Here is a 6,000-nt window from a genome sequence, read left to right on the forward strand (position 1 = left end):
TGTGACAATCAGGATCCAAAGGGAGTTGTTGGTTTTGTGATTTTTTTAACACTATTTTGCTCAGCATGTAATAGATGCCCTTGCTATGAGGCACCTAGTGAATTATCACTTCAGAGCATTTTTCAGCAGGATCCTTACAGACCACACCGCTTCTCACCAGGCTGATCCACTCCACTCACCGCGAGGTGCTGCAGCTTCAGCTGTCACATTTATTCCTGGAAAACTTTTTTCCTACTGTGGCTACTCTATCTGACAAGGATCAGTCAATGTTTTCTTTTTTTAAAGATGTTGCTGGTCATTCCTGGAAGAAAATGAAATTTACTGCTGTATGCTTCAGGCTCATCTAATTACAATACTAGCCTTCAGGGAATTTTTAAACTAACGACATTGGATTTGTCAAGCACAAAACTTTTAATCTGATTTTTCAAGTGGATCCTAGCCAATGGATCCCGGCCACCACAGCACTTAACAAAACACATTTGAATGTTCTCCATGCAATATTTAGGTGGGCTTCTTGTCAAAATGTTAATTTTTGTTACCCAATATCTTTCTCTGGTGGTCAATACAAGGCGTAGAGGGATATTGACAATGCTATCAAAGTTTTTATGACTGAAAGTCCACAAGTCAAATTATATGTGTGTATATACAGCTTCACAAATGAATGGAGGCACAGACTTTGAGAAATCTGAACCAAAACACTGGATGAACAACTCCCCTGTTTGTCTGCTGATCTCATGATGCAACATCAAGAAGCACCAGCTCCACAACAGTTATTTTTAATTTTATTTCAACATCCTAATCTTTATTTTCAACATGTTTTTCATTATCAGTGCTAATACCACAAAAAAAAGCCCCAAACATTAATTACACCACAATGACTCCTTAACCCCCCAAAAGCAAACAATCCAGATGACCCATTAATCATCCACTTTGGGATATTTCCTTAGTGCTAAAGTACAAATAATGCACCATTTGAGCTGTTAGGTTTGGTTTGACTGCACTAGTTGGGTCTTTTTGGTCTAATGATAGACTCACACTTCAATTCCAAATTCATTTCCATTATGTGTGTGCTTTGCACACACTAGCTGCCACGCAGAAACATTGATAACTACAGTTCAAAGAAAAGATCCTCTTTCAAACCTCTCTTTCTTTCAAACATTGTCTATTTTTTTTCAAAACTGCTTACTTTATGGCAAATTTATGAAACAAATTATGAAATATAAGTGAAATTTTTCATTAAAAAACTGGTATCAGCATTCTAATCCTCCCCAAAGTTGTAACACAAAACTGTGCAAATGTAACAAAACTCAAAATAGTGGCACAATCCAATGGCTACATCCAAGCCAGATTTAGCCTGGCTCACTTGTCCTTTTCTCCCCAGTACTACCAGGTATGGTGTGAAGAAACAGCTCTCCACTGGTAGCACAGAGCAAGATGAAGGCTGTGACTACCCACTTGCTTCAAAAGCCAAACACATTCATCCTGTCAGCAGAACTTGGAAACCCAACACCACCTTTATTAGCAAAAGAAGTAACAGAATTCCTGGGTGTTGGAAGAGATGACTGGAACACATCCACTTGTGATGTGAGCAACCATCTCCAACCAACAGTTAGTGCTTGCACTTCCAATGAGAATTCACAATCCAACTGCAGTCACTTAACTACAACTACTCAAGAGAGTATGCAACTGCTGTGCTTTCTTCAAGTATGCAACCAATTTTAAGAAAGGACACGTTTCAAGCACTGATGTTTATGTTTCTGTAAAAAATAGAAAACCAAAAAGCGCTACTTGAACTCTTCTCTAAGTACTACAGTATTTTAGTATCATATCCTACTTCCCACAAAGATGTGTCCTTGTAACACACATCCATGCTACACAAAGCTCTATCACCATTTTCTATCCTACTGCCAGAGATACGGGTGTTTCCAGCCTTTCCTCACTGATATTCCAACAGACCACCAACAAGTTTGTTGTGGAGGCACATCGCCGATGCCCTGTATCATTGTCTATATAAACCACACAGTTTACTTCAATTTCAATGGAAATTACAAGGAACTTTTCTCAGGTACTAAACTCAAGACACTAAAATAATAGCTCATGTCACTCTCAATTGCCAAAGTGCCCTGATATGAGAAACACCTCACATAGCACCAAGTAGCTTCAAAGCGCCAAAACGTGCTCCCAAGGTTGCAAGAGTACATCTCCTTTCCTATTACGTTAGAGAACTTCTACATGAAACAGTGAATTCTCTTCCATCTGTTGGCAATGAAATTAATACACTTCCTTCTGGTGGTAGCTACACTCCAGCCTCTTCCCCTCTGACCAGCAAGGGACAACGTGAAGATAAAGGTTATGCCTGTGCATAATGACAGCAGGACCAAACAAAATTAGGCTCAGCCACTCAGAGCACTCCATGCTATGAAGGCAGTATTTTGGATAGTCTCAAGTCTCAAGTCAAGGATTTTGAACATGCAACTGAATTTCAAGCACATTATTTACATATAATTTTTAAATATTCAGTAACAGTACCCGAACAGGTGTTTCATTAGCCAATGGAGTAAATGCAATATCCTAAGCATTCTGCCACTGTCTGACTGAACAAACAAAATACTGAGTTAAATTAAAAAGGAAAAAAAGGAAGAGGAATTACACGCAATTATTCAAGAATTTAATCTGCAGATTGAGTCTTATACATAGAAATCCCCCTTATTTTGCAGCATGTTGAAGCTTTAGCTGCAGTTTAAAGCATGTTGGCACATAAAAGAAAAAGTTAATTTCTTTTCCATTAGGCATTACTACTTAATCTTATAAATGGGGAAAACACAAAATTCATTCAATTTCTTCTCAGGAAATCTGACAAACCAGTATATTGTTTCTGGCTGGCAGCCACTGTACTATCATAGAGTTTCTTAAAGTGCACAACACAGTGCATTCTACCCGGACTGAAAAAAACACTGAAAGTGTAAAACAAATAGAAATGCCCATTAGCTAAATTCACTCTAAAAACAAATAGCAAGAAAGCAATAGGTCTTAAAGGAAGACAGAGGGTCCTTGCAGAGGCTGGCAACTGCTCCAAGCCAAACTAAATCCACAGTGCTAACACACCAGGGCTTTGCTCTGGCATCACCAGAAGGCTGTTTTTAAAAAGACAGATGGACAGAAGGGAGGCTTTTCAACTACAATTCTGTCAAGTTAAACTACTACCAAGTAGAAGTTTAAAAGTGGTTTCCAGTCAACCATATGAGCTCCATGGAATCTCAGAGCCCATTTTAAGGTGATATAAGTAAGGACAGAAGGACAGATACACGTGGGTTAACATCTAACATCCACTGTGGTAGCTCCAGCTGACACAAAAGCAACCACCACATTTTTGGAAACACAGAGCCTGAACAGCAGCTGATTGAAAGGCACCATTAGGCTTGTTCCTTTCATATGCTAATAATTACATCATGCCTTATGGCATGATGCTGCAACCATACATTATCATCTTATAGAGATATTTTTTCCAACGAAGTCTAATATGTGAGCAAACAGCCCACCTGCATATAGGAAGAAGGTTTATTAATTTGTCCATGACACAGATTTTCTTCTGTACCTTTGCAGCATGAATAACTGTGACTGAAATATTTATAAAGGCTTGACTTACTTTTTTACAAAAGTAAGAAAATAATATAACTGTTGGGGCAGGAAAAAGAAATCTACGAAAGAAATTTTGGAACATACAGGGAGCAGCCCTGGACATCAACAAAGTGAAGCAAGGTAAGGCCCCTGATGGTATTTGGGGTACAGGAGTGATTCAGGGCCGAATCTCTTGCAAATATTCTAGTGCAATGTAGTGTAGTGCAAAGACTCTGTCATACAGCACTCCAGAAAAGGAAGGGGAAAATAAAACGTTATAAATACTCTCTCCGTGTTCCTGACATATATCCAGGAACAAAATAAGCGATAATAAATTATGTAACTCTATTACCGACTACATGTACCACGCTCTTTTATTTTGGCATCATACAGGCCAAAAGGGAATTTTATTTCTCTCAAATACCCTGGTCTGTAGTGTTGTGCACTGAAAAGGTTAAGAGAAAAAAACCAAAAACACACTAAGGAAAGAACAAGATCTCCACACCAACAAACAATCCACAGAACAGTGAGGACACGAATATAAACCTATTTTTCCCACACACATACTGTACTCAGCCGTTATTTCTATTTCGTGCATAGAGGAATAGAAACACACATTAAGTCCCCCTGTTTTGAAAACAACACGCTTGAAAACTGCGGTGATCCTTCATCCCCATCACGGACAGTGCTATACAGAATCTGGAGAACAGCCTCATACATAAATAAACAAATACACTAAACGGCGAAGGGGGACAGCCCGGAGGAAATAAACGCGGTACACAAAGTGCTGAACGCCTTCTCCGGGCAGGAAACCAGTTATAATGTAATGGCCCAAAACCGATTTAAATTGCGCCGAGTCGAACCCTGCGGGGCTCCGCGGCAGCGCGGCGCCCGAGCCTCCCGCATGCCGGGGCCGCCGCGGCGGGCGCTGGGGCGAGGAGAGGAGCCCCGGGGGTGCCGCGGCCCCACCGCCGCCCGCCGAGAGCCCCGCGCCGGCCCCGCCGCGTCCCCGGCCCCGCGGGGGCTCCGCGGGCACCGGCGCCCACTCACCTGGCCGAGGCGCGCACTGCGGCTCCGCGCCCGCGGCGGGCTCCGGGCGAGGGCGGCTCCCGCTGCCGCTGCGGAGCCGGGCGGCGGCCGGAGTCACCCCGTCCTTGCGGCACGCGGCTCCCGCCGGTGGCGGCGGCCCCTCCGCGCCCACGGCGGGGCCAGCGCCTCCCGCGCAGGGGCGCCCGCGCCGCCCTCCGCCCCCGCGCCGTCTCAGCGGCGGGGCCGCGCCCCCCGCCCCTCCGCCAGCCCCCGCCTCCGCGCCGGCATCTTCCCCGCGATCGGGCACGGCCGTGGGTGGGGGCGGCCGGGCCGGGGCCGCAGCCCCGCGGGCCTGGGCGGCGCCGGGGGCGGGCAGCCGGTAACAAAGCCGCCCGCAAGGCAGGGGGATGCGGCCGCCCCGCCGGCGCAGGGGATGCCGCCCAGGCCCCGGGTGCAGCGCCCGGCGCGGTGCAGGAGAGCCCGGCCCGCTGCCGGGTCCGCCCGGAGAGCCCCGGTGCGCACCCCAGGAATGAGCAAATGGGGCGGGCGGGTGAGCGGCGAGCCCCGTGCGGAGCGGGGGAAATGCTCCTGCGGCTTCTACATTGTTACCGCTATTGCCGAGCAAGCGCCACTGAGGTGGTGCTTTGAAACGCCGGGATTTTTTTAAGTCACGCAGTGTTATCTGCACTGACGGCTATCGGTGTCATCAGCCGTGAGCATGAGCCAGCCTCCCCGTCCCCTCAGCGCCGATTACCCGTCTGCTTCAAAGCACTTCGGTGCCTACGTTCCCTACTTCTTCGGCAATTTCACTTCTGCTTTGTCCATCACAACGAATTCAGGATTATTTTCATAGGAAAATGTGGTTACAAAAAAACCCGCACGAATGAAATGAAAACTTAAAATGTATTAGTATGTACAAAACACATAGTAACCTAGAGGAAGAGACGTGATACACTGCAGAATTACAGTGTATCAACAGAAACACGGTCATGTCAGTAACAGGAAAAAATGGACATATTCTTACACTATCAAGGTTATGGTTGTTATTATGAGGCAACACCTCATGCTTTGTCTTCTAAATTATATTAAGATAAAATCTTCCTACAACCAAGGAGCACATCAGTCATTGCTACTTTGTATTCCACATCTGTTTTCTAACAGATATATATGACAATATATGGGATACTACACGGGTTTCTGTAGACATAGCTTCTTCCAAATAACCAGATGGCAAGTATATTAAATTAATGCATGTCAAAATAAAAAGTAAATATAGTACATTCTTGAAACCCTGGGTTCCAGTCCTTTCTGTACTGAAGCCCACAGCACTGCGGGCTTGGGCTTCAGTAGAAG

The 6,000-nt window shown here is 45.1% G+C and overlaps 1 protein-coding gene across 1 annotated transcript in view; it reads right to left on the bottom strand.

Annotated features, from left to right (window-relative positions):
• The window catches only part of HECW2 (HECT, C2 and WW domain containing E3 ubiquitin protein ligase 2), a 149,480-nt gene extending 144,755 nt beyond the window's left edge, over positions 1 to 4,725 (bottom strand). Inside the window, exon 1 of the mRNA XM_033065441.2 lies at positions 4,669 to 4,725. The gene's annotated coding sequence lies outside the window, so the exon portion shown is untranslated. The remainder of the gene's footprint in view (positions 1 to 4,668) is intronic.
• Between the last annotated feature and the right edge of the window lie 1,275 nt (positions 4,726 to 6,000).

This window comes from Catharus ustulatus, chromosome 7 (genome assembly GCF_009819885.2).
Source record: "Catharus ustulatus isolate bCatUst1 chromosome 7, bCatUst1.pri.v2, whole genome shotgun sequence".
In the NCBI taxonomy this organism is placed as follows: Eukaryota; Metazoa; Chordata; class Aves; order Passeriformes; family Turdidae; genus Catharus; species Catharus ustulatus.